Raw genomic sequence first — 17,320 nt, forward strand, 5'->3', positions numbered from 1 at the left:
CTGGAGTAAGCCAGACAGTATTTATAAGGGATGGGGGGAATTGGTTTTCAGTGTGGGAAGTGAGTATTATCCTACCAGAGAAAATTCAGCACTAGAGGAGAATGGAAAGTAGTGTAGAGGACACCCTGCTTGGGGTAGGTAGAACCCATAAAACTCAATACCAGGACCACCTTAAATTGTGTGAGGACAGGTTGCCATGGAAATGGTTTTATGATACTAGGGGGATGAGCCTGGGAGGAAGGGATTCTGTGGAGCTAGTAAGTGGGACTGAGGAATGTGTTGGAGGAAGCCATTTCAGCACCCAGTTGCCCACAGACAGCAGTGGCTTAGCAACCCAAGCAGCTGTTACACATACTTGTTCTCCCTGTGAGCTTTCATTCCTTTCTTCCTTAATTTCTTTCCTTCCTTATTTCTTTTCTTCTTTCCCCTTCCCATTCTTAACTTCCTCACTCCTTTGCCCCGTTCTCTTGGCCCACCTTACTCCACTCCCAATTGCAACACACAGCTCCTAGCAGAGAACAATTGGAAGAGAGCATCAGTTGATGAAGTGAATTCTAAAGGCCGAGAGGACACGGTAGAAGGGGAGAAAGGTGTGTAGAAAAAGAAAAATGAGGCTTTTCCTCTGAATCATTCTGGTGAATTCCTACTTTACTGCTTCTTTGGATAGGGTCCATGAGACATTTGGAGTCCCCTGCAGTCACCAGGGAATCCTTAATCACTTGAATGTTGGCAGGGTTACCCATAAGAGGTGTGCTGGTTTGAAGCTGCTATGTACCACCAGAAAATACCATGTTCTTTTAATCCATCCCTTTGGGGGCAGACCTTTTGTGGGTGGGACCCTTTGATAATGTTGTTTCAATTGAGATGTGACCTAGCCCATTAAAGGTGGGTCTTAATCCTCTACTGGAGTCCTTTTGGAGAGGATAAAAGGCAGAGACATTTGGAGAGAGCTTAGAAAGAGAAATGCCCTGGAGAAGCAAGAAAGGACCCACAGAAATGGAAAGAGCCAGAAACTGAAAGCAGTGAAACCTAGGAGCGAAGGACCAGCAGACACCAGCCATGTGCCTTCCCCATGTGACAGAGGAACCCCGGATGCCAGCAGCCTTTCTGCAGAGAAGGTATCCTCTTGCTGATGCCTTAATTTGGACATTTTTCACAGCCTTAGGTTTGTAACTTGTAACCTAATAAATCCCATTGTTAAAAGCCAGTCCATTTCTGGTATATTGCATTTCATCAGCTTTAGCAAACTGAAACAGATTTTGGTACCAGAGATATGAGGTGCTGTGATTTGCAAATACCAAAAACCCTGGAATGGCTTTATAAGTGGATAAGGAAAAGATTCTGGAAGAATTGTGAGATGCTTGATAGAAAAAGCCTAGATTTCTTTGAAGAGACTGTTGGTAGAAATATGAATTCTAAGGGTACTTTTGATGAGGACTTAGACAGAAATGATGAATGTGTTATTGCAAACTGGAAGAAAGGTGAACCTTGTTTTAAAATGGCAGAGAATTTGACAAAATTGAGTCCTGATGTCAGATGGAAGGCAGAATTTAAAAGTGATGAGCTTGGATACTTCGCTGAAGAAATTTCCAGACTAAATGTGGAAAATGTAGCCTGGCTTCTCCTTGCAGCTCATAGTAAAATGTGAGAGGAATGGGATAAAATGAGAACTGTACTCTTGGGTACAAAGAAACCAGAAACTCATGTTTGGGAAAATTCCGTTTCCGGAAAGTAAGTCCCTAGAGAGTAGAGCCCCATGTAAGGATTTAACCAGTCAGCCATCTCACTGTGAATCAGAATTGGAAATGAAATTATCCAGAAAGGATTTGTGGAAAGTCCTATTGTCTGAGGGTTGAGACCCCTGTGTGCTGGGTGCAAAACCAACAAGTTTGTTGCAGGATCTATATAAATGGAACCATTGTCCGCCTGGACTAAAAGGGACAGATTGAAGGAAAAATTACTTCAAATGCAGAACCATGGAAACTGAGGTCTGGAGCCAAGAATCCTCAGGCCAGGAAAGCAATCCCATGCACGTGGAAAGGGTGAGTTTACCCCAGAGTTTGCAGAGGGTGGGCCTTCCACTCCATTGTTCAGGAAGAGTGTTACCACCCCAGGGCTCTCAGATGCCTGTGGAATTGAGGGGAGCTTGTCCGCCCCATTCTTTAGGAAGAATGCTGCCACTCCAGGCCTTTGAGAGGGTGGGGCACATTCACTGGGGATTGGGAGAGACTGGTCACCACCCCACTGTTAGGAGAAGGAAGAGCCTTTGCCCCAGAGATGCAGAGTCCTGGTGGTGCCCCGATGCTTGAGGAGGGTGGGGACGAGAACATGGTGGTCTCCCCAATGATGCTGGCGACCTCACTCCAGTGTTTGCAGAAAGCAGGGCTGCTGTGCAAGCCCTTGGAAGGGGTGGGACTTCTGCTCTCTCAAACCTCAGTGACTCATATTTTGAAGTCTATGAAGTAAGCCCCACAGGTTTTTGGAACTGTTTGGGACCTTTGATCCCTGTTTTCCTCCAATTTCCCCCTAAGGCAATCAGATCTTTATCCTATGACTGTGCCTCCTTTGTATATTGGAAGCAGATAACTTGTCCTAAGTTTCACAGGTCCATAGCCAGAGGGGAATTTTGCCTTAGGACAGACCATGCCTGTAACTGATTTTGATAAGACTTTGTACTTACTTATTGTTACTGAAATGATTTAAGCTTTTGTGGTATTATGATGGAATGAATGTATTTTGCATACGGAAAGAACATGTCATTTTAGTGTCCATAGGGTGGAGTGTGCTGGTTTGGAGCTGTTACGTACTCCAGAAAACACCATTTTCTTTTAATCCATCCCTGTGGGGGCATACCTGTTGTGAGTGGGATATTTTGGTTAGTTTGTCTCAATTGAGATGTGACCCAGCCCACTGAGGTTGGGTCTTAATCCTTTACTGGAGTCCTTTATGAGAAGTTAAATGGCAGAGACATTTGGAGAGAGCTTAGAGAGAGAGAAAAGCAAGAAAGAATTCACAGAAAGTGAAAGAGCCAGAACCTGAAAGCACCGAAACATAGGAGAGAAAGGTCAGCAGACACCGGCCATGTGCCTTCCCATATGACAGAGGAACCCTGGATGCCAGCAGCCTTTCTGCAGAGAAGGTATCCTCTTGCTGATGCCTTAATCTGGACATTTTTCACAGCCTTAGAATTGTAACTTGAAACCTCATAAATTCCCATTGTTAAAAGCTGGTTCATTTGTGGTATATTTCATTTCAGCAGCTTTAGCAAATTGAAACGGGAAACATATTTCGAATGGTTTGGGAAACACTTACCAGGTTACTGTGTTTTCTGTGAGGTTTTGTGTGTTCCATTGAACAGTGTCAAGTGCAAAGGGGTTGACACTTAGGTTTCACTAGGTAGCTTTAGCTCACTGCTTGTTCGGAAGCCAGTTGCAATTTATGGTTTTTATGTGATATCCCCACCCAGTCATTGCCTCCAAAAGTAACTGGAGTTCCCTTTAGCCGGTGAATCTTTCTGAGATTGGTGGTGGTTTGAAAATGCAGCAACTCTTCCCATCAGGGATATCAGAAAGCAAAAGAGTCTGTCTTGGTGCCTGTTAAATTTGCATAGCTATCAACCTCTACCGGTCACCCTAGAATGGGGAGGGCAACAGAAGGAAAGAGGCTGTGCTGCCTTGAACTCACACTTTCCACTGCACCTTAAGGATAGCCTTGAACCCAAAGGAGTTGATAGATGGTTTACTTAGAACAGTGTGCATCTTCAACACTTGAAAGCAACAAACAACCACCACAGCAATGCAAACAGTAATGGTTTAGGGTACAGAGTGGAAACACAGTAGTAAGATTTCTTTGGAATTAGGGGAGGCGGCATAGCCTGGGGGAAGGCAGTTGGCTTTTAGCTTTTGAGCTCCAACTTTTAAACCCAGAGCTATAAATTTTGGGGATCTCTGTACCCTTTTCTGTAGATGTTTGAGTTTCTGGCATATTTATCTTTATTGTTCCCAAAGCACTTTTCATCTGAGCTCTTCAATTTACAGGTCTTTTTTTTTTTTTTTTGGCTTTTATAAAGGAGGTTTATTTGGTTAGACAGTTACAGTCTTAAGGCCATAAAAATGTCCAAGCTAAGGCATCAACAATAGGGTACCTTCACAGAAGAATAGCCAATGGCATCTGAAACACCTCTGTTGTCTGGGAAGGCACGTGGCTGACATCTTCTTCCTTTGCTCCGAGGTTGTGTTTCAAAATGGCTTTCTCCCAGGTTGTTTCTCTCTAGGCATCTGGGGGTATTCTCTTAGTTTTTCCCTGGCAAATTCTTGAGTAGCAAAAGTCTACTTTCAATGGCCATCTTCAAAATGTCTCTCTTGGCTGCAGCACCAAGCTCCTCCTGTCTGAGCTCTTCAATAGGATTCCAGTAATTAAATAAAGACCCACTCTCAATGGGTGGGGTCCATATCTCCATGGAAATTATCCAATCAAACATTCCTCTCAGAGTTGCTTGAGTCACATCTCCATAGAAACACTCAATCAAAGGATTCCAACCTAATCAACACTAATACGTCTGCCCCCACAAGATTGCATTAAAGAACATGTCATTTTGGGGGACATAATGCATCCAAACTGGCACAGATTGTGAGTAGCTTGCTCAAGGTCACAGAGCTTTTAAACAGGCAGAACCAAGATCCAAATTTATGTTTTCCTGAACTCAAAGCTCAGGCCTTTCATCCACTGCATTGCATTTCTGCCTCAAGATTCAGGATAGGAAACTCATTTTTTTTTCATAACACTCCTCTCCACCCCACCACTCTCTTGGAGTGCTCTGGTTGCTTCTTTTTAAAAAAATTCAGTTTTATTGAGATATATTCACATACCATACAGTCATCCATGCTGTACAGTGAACTGTTCACAGTACCATCATATAGTTGTGAATTCATCACCTCAATCAATTTTTGAACATTTTCCTTACACCAGAAAGAATCAGAATAAGAACAAAAAATAAAAGTAAAAAAGAACACCCAAATCATCCCCCCCATCCCACCCTATTTTTCATTTAGTTTTTATCCCTATTTTTCTACTCATCCATCCATACACTGCATAAAGGGAGTGTGATCCACAGGGTTTTCACAATCACACTGTCACATCTTGTAATCTACATTGTTATTCAATTGTCTTCAAAAGTCAAGGCTACTGAGCTGGAGTTTGGTAGTTTCAGGTATTTACTTCTAGCTATTCCAATACATTAAAACCTAAAAAGTGTTATCTATATAGTGCATAAGAGCATCCACCAGACTGACCTCTTGACTCCATTTGAAATCTCTCAGCCACTGAAGCTTTATTTCATTTCACTTCGCCTCCCCCTTTCGGTCAAGAAAATGTTTTCAATCCCATGATGTCGGGTCCAGATTCATCCTAGGGAGTCATATCCTACTTTGCCAGGGAGATTTACACCCCTGGGAGTCAGGTCCCACATAGGAGGGAGGGCAGTGAGATCACCTGCCAAGGTGGTTTAGTTAGAGAGAGAGGGTCACATCTGAGCAACAAAGAGGCACTCAGGGGAAGACTCTTAGGCACAATTATAGGCAGGTTCAGCCTCTCCTTTGTAGTAACAAGCTTCATACGGGCAAGTCCCAAGACAGAGGGCTCAGCATATCAAGCCATCAGTCCCCAGTGTTTGTGAGAACATCAGCAGCAATACAGGTGAGGAAGTCCAACACCTCCGCATCCTCCCCCAGCTCCTCAGGGGGGCACAGAATATGTATTTTTATTCTCTGCCCAAATAACTTTGGGATTTGTTGCTATTTCACTCTAACCTATACAGACCTACCATATCTCACTTCCTATTCAAAGTTCCATGTAATTGTGGTGTTTCAACAAACTGACTGTAGCAGTTATATTGTTTAGAAAAATATAGATCCTACACCAAATGAACATCTCTTCCCTAGGTCTCACATGGAATTTGAACGTTTAACACACAGTCAGTTTCAACCTTTACCCTTTAGCCCAGTTTGCCCTAGTCTTAACAAGATCTGCTTCATATATCATCATATAGTTGTACATTTATCACCACAGTCTCTAATTGAGTACTGGGCTCTTTTTCAGCTTTTTTTTTTTAATAGTTCCTGTATGCTGTAATACTGACATTCTTATCTGCCGAGCTCTAGCTCTGAGCCTCAGGTGTCACACAGTTACCCAATGTTACAGAGACCAATGAGGTTATACACCAAGGATTAACATCTCAGAGTTTGGAGATAGCCATTACAATTCAGGAATAGATTTGACTGCTGTAAGAGCTTACAATCTAGGGACCATTACAATAATCATTTCCCTGTTAGGCTGTGCTCTAAGATTGAATTCTGAGTTTACACATTGTAGTTAGTCCATATTGGTGAGGCATTATAGTGTTTGCCTTTGTTTCTGGTGTACTTCACTCAAAATACTGTCTACTGGATCCATTCACCTCTTGATGACTCTCAACTTCACTCCTTCTCGTAGTTTCTCAATATTCCATTGTATGCATACAGCACAGTTCACCATTCTGTTCCTCAGTCAGTGTACACTTAGGCCACCTCCACCCACTGCAAATCATGAATCCTGCCTCCATAAACACCCATGTGCAAATGTCCATTCATGTCTCTGCTCTCAGATCTTCCAAGTACATACCCCATAATGAGGTTGCAAGACCTTATGGCCCCCACATACTTAGCTTCTTGTGGAACCACCACAGTGACCTCCAGAAATGCTACACCATTCTGCCTCATCATCAACAGTAAATAGGGACATCCCTCTCTCCATGTTTTCTCCAGCACTTATACCCCATTTATATTTTTCCTACAATTTTATAGAGATATATACACATAACATACAGTTATCCACAGTGTACAATCAGTTGTTCATGGTATCATCATATAGTTGTATATTTATCATCACAGTCAGCATATGAACATATTGATTACTATGAAAAAGTTTTTTTTTCTTGAATAGTAAAAGATAATAAAAAGAAAAATAAAGTGTCATATAATACAATATATTAGTAAGGACAGAAAACACCACCACTACCAAGAATCCCATATCCCTCCCTTACCTCGCCCTGTATTCTTTGGTATATTGCCTTTGCTACATTTAATGGAAGCATATTACAATGTTACTGTTGAGCATCGACTCCAGTTTGCTTTCATTATGTTTTTTTTTCCAAATACCATCCCTTTTTCAACACTCTGCGTGGTTGACATTCATTTGTTCTCCTGCATGTGCGAACATTTTTATATTTGGACATTTAGAAACAGTCGTTGGCCACTCCAGTTCTTGCCAAGTTATACAGTCCGAGACTTCATCATCCACCTTTGCCTCTGATGTCATACATTCCCCTATCCCATCTCTTTCAGTTTTACTCACAGACATCTTTGTTTGGTGTACTTACAATATTGTGCTACCATCACACAATATTATGCTCTCTATTTCTGGATCTATACAATCAATCCTGCTGAACATTCTGTAGTCCTTCAGCATCAAATGCCTGATCTCTACCCTCTTTCTATCTCCTGGTAGCCTGTGTTATCAGCTTTCAACTATCAAAGTTTGCTCATTAATGTTAGTTCATATTAGTGAGACCATACAGTATTTGTCCTTTTGTTTCTGACTAACTTCACTTAACATAATGTCCTCAAGGTTCATCCACGTTATTATATGTTCCCTGTCTTTGTTATGACAGCTGCATAATATTCCATCATTTCTATATACCACAGTTTGCTTATCAACTCATCTGTTGATGGACATTTGGGCTGCTTCCATCTCTTGGCAATCTTGAATAATGCCTCAATAAACATCTGTTTACAAATGTCCGTTTGTGTCTTAACTTTCAGTTCCTTTGAGTATATACCTAGCAATGGAATAGCTGTATCATATGGCAGATCTACACTTTGCTTCCTGAAGAAACCCTACACTGTCTTCCAAAGTGGTTGCACCGTTCTACATTCCCACCAACAATGAATAAGTGTGCCTCTTTCTCCACATCCTCTCCAGCACTTGGAATTTTCTGTTTTATGGATAATGGCCATTCTGGTAGGTGTGAGATGATATCTCATTGTGGTTTTGATTTACATTTCCCTAGTAGCCAGTGAAGTTGAGCATTTTTCATATGTTTTTGAGCCATTTGTATTTCCTCTTCAGAAAAGTGTCTGTCCATGTCTTTTGCCCATTTAATTGGGTTATTTGTCTTTCTGTTGTTGAGTTGTAGGATTGCTTTATATATTCGGGATATTAAACCCTTATCTGATATGTGGTTTCCAAATATTGTCTCCCATTGTGTAGGCTGCCTTTTTACTTTTCTAACAAAGTCCTTTGATGTACAAAAGTGTTTGATTTTGAGGAGATCTCATTTGTCTATTTGTTCTTTGGTTGCTTGCACTTTGGGTATAAGGTCTAGGGAAACACCTCCTATCACAAGATCTTTAAGATATTGCCCTACGTTTTCTTCTAAGAGTCTTATGGTCTTAGTGCTTATGTTTAGGTCTTTGATCCAACTTGAGTTAATTTTTGTATAAGGTGTGAGGAAGAAGTCATCTTTCATTTTTTTGGAAATGGATATCGAGTTCTCCAGACACCATTTATTGAAGAGGCTGCTCTGTCCCAGTTGCTTTGGCTTGACTGCCTTATCAATGATCACTTGTCTGTAGATGGAAGAGTCTATTTCTGAACACTTAATTCGATTCCATTGGTTGGTATCTCTGTCTTTATGCTAGTTCCATGCTGTTTTGAGCACTGTAGCTTTGTATTATGCTTCAAAGTCAGGTAGTGTGAGACCTCCCATTTTGTTCCTCTTTCTCAAGATATTTTTGGCTATTTGGAGCACCTTGCACTTCCAAATAAATTTGGTTATTGGTTTTTATATTTCTGCAAAGTAAGTTGTTGGGATTTTAATTGGAATTGCATTGAATCTATAAATCAGTTTAGGTAGATTTGACATCTTAATTATATTTTGTCTTCCAATCCATGAACATGGTGTGTTCTTCCATTTTTTTAGGTCCTGTTCAATTTCTTTTAGCAGTTTATTGTAGTTTTTTTGTATAGGTCTTTTGTGGCGTTCATTAAGTTTATTCCTAAATATTTGATTCTTTTGGTTGCTGTTGTAAATGGAATTTTTCTTTTAATTTCTTCCTCTTGTTGCACATTACTTGTGTATAAGAACATTACAGATTTTTGTGTGTTGATCTTGTAGCCTGCCACTTTGCTGTATTCATTGATTAGCTCTAATAGCTTTGTTGTAGATTTTTCTGGATTTTCTACATAGAGAATCATGTCATCTGCAAACGGTGAAAATTTTGCTTCTTCCTCTCCAATTTGGATTCCTTTTATTTCTTTTTCTTGCCTAATTGCTGTAACCAGAACTTGCCAGCACAATGTTGGATAGCAATGGTGATAGTCGCATCCCTGTCTTGTTCCTGATTTTAGAGGGAAAGCTTTCAGTCTCTCCCCATTGTGTATGATGTTAGCTGTGGATTTTTCATATATTGCCTTTATCATATTAAGAAAGTTCCCTTCTATTCCTACCCTTTTGTAGTGTTTTCATCAAGAAAGGATGTTGAATTGTGTCAAATGCCTTTTCTGCATTGATAGAGAAGACCATGTGGTTCTTCTGCTTTGATTTATTAATGTGGTGTGTTACATTAATTCATTTTCTTGTGTTGAACCAGCCTTGCATACCTGGAATAAATCCCACTGGATTGTGGTATATAATTCTTTTAATGTGCTGCTGGATTCGATTTTCAAGTATTCTGTTGAGGATTTTTGCATCTATATTCATTAAAGAGATTGTTCTAAAAGGGGGACGTGAAAGGAAATGAAATAAGCTTCAGTGGCAGAGAGATTCCAAAAGGAGCTGAGAGGCCACTCGGGTGGGCACTCTTACACAAAATATACACAGCCCTTTTTAGGTTCTAATGAGTTGGAATAGCTAGCAGTAAATGCCTGAAACTATAAAACTATGACCCAGAACTCATGAATCTTGAAGACATTTATATAAAAATATAGCTTATGGGGGGTGACAATGTGATTGGGAAAGCCATATGGACCACACTCCCCTTTGTCCAGTGTATGGATGGATGAGTAGAAAAATGGGGGCAAAAAACAAACAAAAAAACAGGCACCCAGTATTCTTTTTTACTTTAATTGTTGTTTTTCACTTTAATTTTTATTCGTATTATTTTTGTGTGTGGTAATGAAAATGTTCAAAAATTATTTTTGGTGATGAATGCACAACTATATAATGGTACTGTGAACAATTGAATATACGCTTTGTATGACTGCATGGTATGTGAATATATCTCAATAAAAATGAATTAAAAAAAGAGATTGGTCTAGAATTTTCTTTTTTTTTGTAATATCTTTGTCTGATTTTGGTATTAGGGTGATGTTTGCTTCCTTGAATGAGTTAGGTAGCTTTCCCTCCTCTTCAGTTTTTTTGAAGAGTTTGATCAGGATTGGTATTAATTCTTTCTTGAATGCTTGGTAGAATTCACATGTGAAGCCATCTGGTCCTGGGCTTTTCTTTTTCAGGAGCTTTTTTATGACTGAGTCAATCTCTTTGCTTGTGTTTGGTTTGTTGAGGTCATCTGTTTCTTCTCGAGTCAGTGTTGGTTGTTTATGCTTTTCTAGGAAGTTGTCCATTTTGTATAAGTTGTCCAATTTATTAGCATATAGTTGCTAATAGTATCTTCTCATTATCTCCTTTGTTTCTGCAGGGTTAGTAGTTATGTTTCCTTTCCCACTTCTGATTGCATTTATTTGCATCTGCTATCCTTTTTTGGTTGCTGTTAGCCTAGTTAGCAGTCCATCAATTTTGCTGATTTTCTCAAAGAACCAGCTTCTGGTTTTGTTGATTCTCTCTATTGTTTTCCTGTTCTCAATTTCATTTATTTCTGATCTGGTCTTTGTTATTTCTTTCATTCTGTTTGCTTTGTGGTTAATATGCTGTTCTTTATCTAGTTCCTGCAGGTAGACAGTTAATTCCTCAATTTTTCTCTCTCTTCTCTTTCAATATAGGCATTTAGGGCAATAAATTTCCCTCTCAGCACTGCCTTTGCTGCATCCCTTAAGTTTTGATATGTTGTGTTTTTGTTGTCATTTGTCTCGAGATATTTACTAATTTCTCTTGTAATTTCTTCCTTTACCCACTGGTTTTCTATGAGTGTGTTGTTTAGTCTCCATATATTTGTGAATTTTCCAATCTTCTGCCTGTTATGTATTTCCAACTTCATTCCATTATGATTTAAGATAGTGTTTTTTATAATATCAATATTATTAAATTTGTTGAGACTTGCTTTGTGACCCAGCATGTGGTCTATCCTAGAGAATGTTCCATGAGCACTTGAGAAAAACGTGTATCCTGCTGTTGTGGGGTGTAGTGTTCTATAAATGTCTGTCACGTCTAGTTCATTTATCATACAATTCAACATCTCTGTTTCCTTGTTGATCCTCTGTCTAGATATTCTATCCATTGATGAGAGTGGTGTATTGAAGTCTCCAACTATTATTGTGGAATTATCTACTTCTCCTTTCATTATTCTCAGTGTTTGCCTCATGAATTTTTGGACACTCTGGCTTGGTGCATAAATATTTATGATTGTTATGTTTTCTTGATGAATTGACCCTTTTATTAATATATAGTGTCATTTGTCTCTTTTAATTGTTTTACTCTTGAATTCTACTTTGTCTGATTTTTATATAGCTACTCCTGCTTTTTTCTGGTTGCTGTTTGCATGAAATATCTTTTTCCAACCTTTCACGTTCAGCCTGTTTTTTCCTTGTGTCTAAGATGAGTTTCTTGTAGACAGCATATAGATGGGTCCTGTTTTTTAATCCATTCTGCCATTCTGTGTCTTTTTATTGGGGAGTATAATCCATTAACATTTAGTGTTATTATTGTAAGGGCAGTACTTTCTTCAATCATTTTGTCTTTTGGATTTTATATGTCATGTCTTATTTTTTCCTCTCTCTCTTTTAACCATTCCTGATAATCTTCATTTCTACACTCTTCTCCAAACCTCTTTCACCTGTCTTTTCCTATCAGCCTGTAGCATTTCCTTTAGTATTTCTTGTAGTGCCGGTCTCTTACTCACAAACTCTCTATGTGTCTGTTTGTCTGAAAGTATTTTAATCTCCCTCATTTTTGAAGGACAGTTGTGCCTGATATAGAATTCTTAGTTGGCAGTTCTTCTCTTTCAGTATCTTAAATATATCATACCACTGTCTTCTCGCCTCTGTGGTTTCTGTGGAGAAATCTGTTCATAGTCTTATCGAGCTTCCCTTGTATGTGATTGATTGCTTTTCTCTTGCTACTTTCAGAATTCTCTGTCTTTGACATTGGACGGTCTGATCAGTAAGTGTCTTGGAGTAGGTCTATTGGGGTCTATGCTGTTTGGGGTGTGCTGTACTTCTTGAATCTCTAATTTTGTCTTTCATAAGATTTGGGAAATTTTCAGTGGTTATTTTTTCTATTATTCTTTCTGCCTCTTTTCCCCTCTCTTCTCCTTCTGGGACACCCATAAAACATATATTTGTGTGTTTCATGTTGTCATTCAGCTCCCTAAAACCCTGTTCATATTTTTCCATTCTTTTCACAGTCTGTTCTTTCATGTGTGTGAATTCAGATGTCTGGTCTTTTCACTGATCCTTTCTTCTGCCTGTTCAAGTCTACTGTTGTATCCCTCCATTGTCTTTTTTTCATCTACTCCATTATGGTCTTCATTCTCATAAGTTCTGCCATTTGATTTTTCAAGTTTATGAATTCTTCCTTATGGTCATCCAGTGTCCTCCCTATATCCTTCATCTCCTTTGCTATGTCTTTCCTCAGGTCATTGACTTGATTTTTGAATTGATTTAGCTTTGTTTGAATGTCTCCAATTAGTTCTTCCTTCAGTTCATTGAATTGATTTAGCAATAATTGCTTCAACTCCTCTATGTCAATTGAACTATTAGTTTGTTCCTTTGGCTGGTCCATATTTTCGTGTTTCCTAGTATGGCTCATTATTTTAAGCTGTCTAGGCATCTGACTTTCTTTATTAGTTTATTCTGGAGCTTTTTCACTCTTTTACCTAGGGTTTTCTTGTTGGTTGCATTTGTTCTCTAACCTTCTGTGTTCAGTTCATCTTATTCTAGACCTTTACCTTAGATTGTGTTTAGTTGATCAGAGTTTTTCACCTCTTGTTTTTCTGTTTCTTGCCCTGCCTTTGTGTAGCCTTTTTGTGTGATGGTCTCCTCTGATGTGGTCAACCCCAGTCAGGTTTTCCCAGTCCAGAGAGGCCTAGGTTTCAGGAGGAGGGTATGGAGTTTCCTTGACAGTGAGACCCTCCTGTGAGGTCTTTAGACTCTGTGCTTTCCATATGCTGTCCAGTAGGTGGCGCTTACAAGCCTTCAGTTCCCACACCAGTGTAAGGAGGCTTGGAGCCTTTAGTTCTCCAGGTGACCCTGACCCTGTCGGGGGCATGGGTGACTGAAGCTGATTTCTGAATTCCAGCCCCTGGGGTCTGAGTTCCCAAAAGGAGGGCTACCACTGGAGCTGGGCCACACTCCCCTTTTCTTGGGAAGTTATGGTGTTTAGCAAATTTTCTCCACCACTAGACTTATTGCTTTGTCTCTCAGAGCTCTTAGCTCTGCTCTTGCCTGGGCCCAAACTGGAAGTCTTTGAGGCTTTCTGTAATGGGCATCTTAGAATAATTGTTTTACAAAAAGAGCAAAAGATAAAAAAACAAAAGAAAAAGAAAAAGAAAAAGAAAAAGAGGGGCCCAGTATGGACTATTTACAGTTGTTAGACATCTAATGGGCTATTGAAATGCAAAAAGATAAGGAGTTGAGGGCAATTAGGGAACAATCAAGAAAGCAGAGAAACCAGCTTTTCAGGCAAGGGCTCTCTCCCTGGATTTGCATATGTGCCTGATTCTGTTTGAGCCTGGCCCTTCTCTGTATTGTGTTCACTGGAACTCTAAAAAATCTCTGCTTTTTTTTTTTTTTTCCTGTTTTTTTTTTTTTTTTTTTTTTTTTTTTTTTTTTTTTTGCTAGCCCTGTCTTCTCTCTGCTGGGCTGACTGTTCCCAGATTCTCCGGTGTCTGTTCTCAGTTTATCTATGTTTGGAGTTTTTGTTCTCCCTCCTCATTCCCAGCACTGAGGGCCCCTCCTCCCATGGGATTGTGCCTAGCAGGGAGGGGCACGGGCCCCCTGGCCTTGAGAACTTACAGATTTCACTGATGTCAGCTGCTCCACGCATTCACGAGTGTTGTATGAAGTATGTCCAACCTCAAGTTCCTTTGTGGTGTCCAGTTCATGCAATTCCTGGCTTTCTACCAACTGCCCCGGAAGAGTAACTAAAACGCATACCTCACCACTCCGCCATCTTGCCCCGCCTCATATAGGTCTTCTTTTAATATGGTTCCACCCACATATAAGCATTTCAGGAGCAAGTTGTTTCCCTAAACATCAGTTATGGGAAATCTGGAATTAGTATGTATTCTCCGTCAGTAAGAACATCTAGACTCTTAGAACAGGAAATAGGGCTAAGCATAGTATTTGAAAGGAATTGTGCAAAAATGAAGAGAATGATGGATCAGGATATAAATATCACTATAACAGAAAGTATATGCCTGCCTTGTTTTGGGTCTAAATAGAAGCTAGAAACCTTTACCATTTCTATCATCCCTTTGATACAGGAGAAATTGATGTTCTATAGACTCCTCTCCCTCCCCCCATGAGCCAAGACTGATTATAATAAGCTTAATTACATCTCTGAGTACTATTTCATTTTCAGTAGTTAAAATGTATGTAGTAACTTTGTTTTCAATATAATTAAAAAGTTTTTCTTCAAAATTGGGAAAACAATTTTAAAATAACCATTTTTTCTCAAGACACAATTCTTCGTGGTGCATTTGTGAATGGCTATGAATTTTGAAAATGAACACATTCATTTCCTTAATAGAATCGTGGACAAGTGAATATTTGCAAGTGTTGTTTTGATATAAACCTTATTCTAACTAAAATGAGTTTTGGGTTGACACAAATCGAACTGTTTTAACATCAGTAATTACATGACTCATTCTTCAGAACCAAATTTGAAAATGACTGGTTCTTCAATGTGAACTCTAGGACTCAAGCACTTTGGTCAATCATGTAAAAATTATATATAATAATAAAAGTTTTATGAAAGCATTCAAATAAGTTAATACTACTAAGACTTCCTTGTGCATCTTTGGCTCTGTTGTGTTTGGCTGTTAAAATAGTACACATCTATATTATATTTCCAAATTTAACAGGGCAGAAAAAATTAAATATTGGAATTTTTTAGAAATAAAAACTTTGGAAATATGCAATAGAGTTTTCCTTTTAAATGTTTGCATATTTTCATTCAAAACATTCATGCTTTGCCAGATTATAATTATGATTTAAGATTGTTTTGTAATTAAATTTTTTGAATGTTATGGCATAACAGAAAATTCTGCAAGGCACGACAGCCTAATACTTTATTATAATCAATAACTTTTATTCAAGGTACCCATTTTTTAATGTATTATAAAATTAGACTTAAAATTCAGAAAAACAGATAAATTAATTGTGGTAATGGTGTTTATGACAAAATGCTTACGGTTTGTCCACAGAACTTAATGTTAGTACTAGTTTTTACGGAGAATAGTTTCCTTAAAATATTTTGCATCTACAATTGACTCTAAACACATTATTTATATGTTTCTCCCTTAAAAAGAACCTTCTCTGATATTAATGGAATAAAGAAGAATCTAATTAAAAGTAGAAACTGGTCCGTTAGAATTTTTTTTTAAAACTTCCAATATATTTTTACAGAATTTTGCCATTTCAGCCATCACATTTTTACAACTTCATCTATCATGGGCATAAATTAGTATGGCAACCATAGAGAAAGTGACTGACTCAAGGTGCAGCAATTAAGAATCCTCATTTAAAGATAGGGTTGAACTGCATTGGGGTCAACTTTAAGTGCATGTGCCCATATTTTCTTGTATCCTGCTACTAGTTTCAGCTGCCATATAATCTGAAAGATTGTGCACAATCATCTCTGTCTCCTTGAAGGGACATATATTCCGATTTTGTAGCCATTCTAAATCTTAGTTTAGGGTTATGTAGGTAGAGATAGTAGCCATTCAGAAAAGAAAATATGAAAAACTGGATTTAAGACAATTAAGAGAGGCGGGGCAAGATGGCAGACTGGTGAGCTGTATGTTTTAGTTACTCCTCCAGGAAAGTAGGTAAAAAGCCAGGAACTGCGTGGACTGGACACCACAGAGCAATCTGTCTTTGGGCATACTTCATACAACACTCATGAAAACGTGGAACTGCTGAGATCACCGAAATCTGTAAGTTTTTGCGGCCAGGGGACCCGCGCCCCTCCCTGCCAGGCTCAGTCCCGGGGGAGGAGGGGCTGTCAGCTCCAGGAAGGAGAAGGGAGAATTGCAGTGGCTGCTCTCATCGGAAACTCATTCTACTGATTCAAACTCCAACCATAGATAGACTGAGGCCAGACACCAGAGACTCTGAGAGCAGCCAGCCCAGCAGAGAGGAGACGGGCATAGAAGGAAAACAACACGAGAAGCTCCAAAGTAAAAGCAGAGGATTTTTGGAGTTCTGGTGAACACAGAAAGGGGAAGGGCGGAGATCAGGCCTTGAGGCGCATATGCAAATCCCGAAGCAAGGCTGATCTCTCTGCCCAGGGCACCTTTCCTTAATGGCCCTGGTTGCTTTGTCTATTAGCATTTCAATAACCCATTAGATCTCTGAGGAGGGCCGTTTTTTTTTTTTTTTTTTTTTTTTTTTTTTTAAATCCTTTTGCTTTTTCTAAAACAATTACTCTAAGAAGCTCAATACAGAAAGCTTCAAAGAATTGAAATTTGGGCACGTCAAGTCAAGAGCAGAAATAAGAGAGCTCTGAGACAAAAGGCAATAATCCAGTGGCTGAGAAAATTCACTAAACAACACAACTTCCCAAGAAAAGGGGGGTGTCCGCTCACAGCCACCATCCTGGTGGACAGGAAACACTCCTGCCCATCGCCAGCCCCATAGCCCAGAGCTGCCCCAGACAACCCAGTGTGACGGAAGTGCTTCAAATAACAGGCACACACCACAAAACTGGGCGTGGACATTAGCCTTCCCTGCAACCTCAGCTGAATGTCCCAGAGCTGGGAAGGGGGAGCAGTGTGAATTAACAGAGCCCCATTCAGCCATCATTTGAGCAGACTGGGAGCCTCCCAACACAGCCCAGCAGCCCAGAACTGCCCTGGGGGGACGGCACTCACCTGTGACATAGCACAGT

The sequence above is a fragment of the Choloepus didactylus genome, chromosome X (assembly GCF_015220235.1).
Source record: "Choloepus didactylus isolate mChoDid1 chromosome X, mChoDid1.pri, whole genome shotgun sequence".
Taxonomy (NCBI): Eukaryota; Metazoa; Chordata; class Mammalia; order Pilosa; family Megalonychidae; genus Choloepus; species Choloepus didactylus.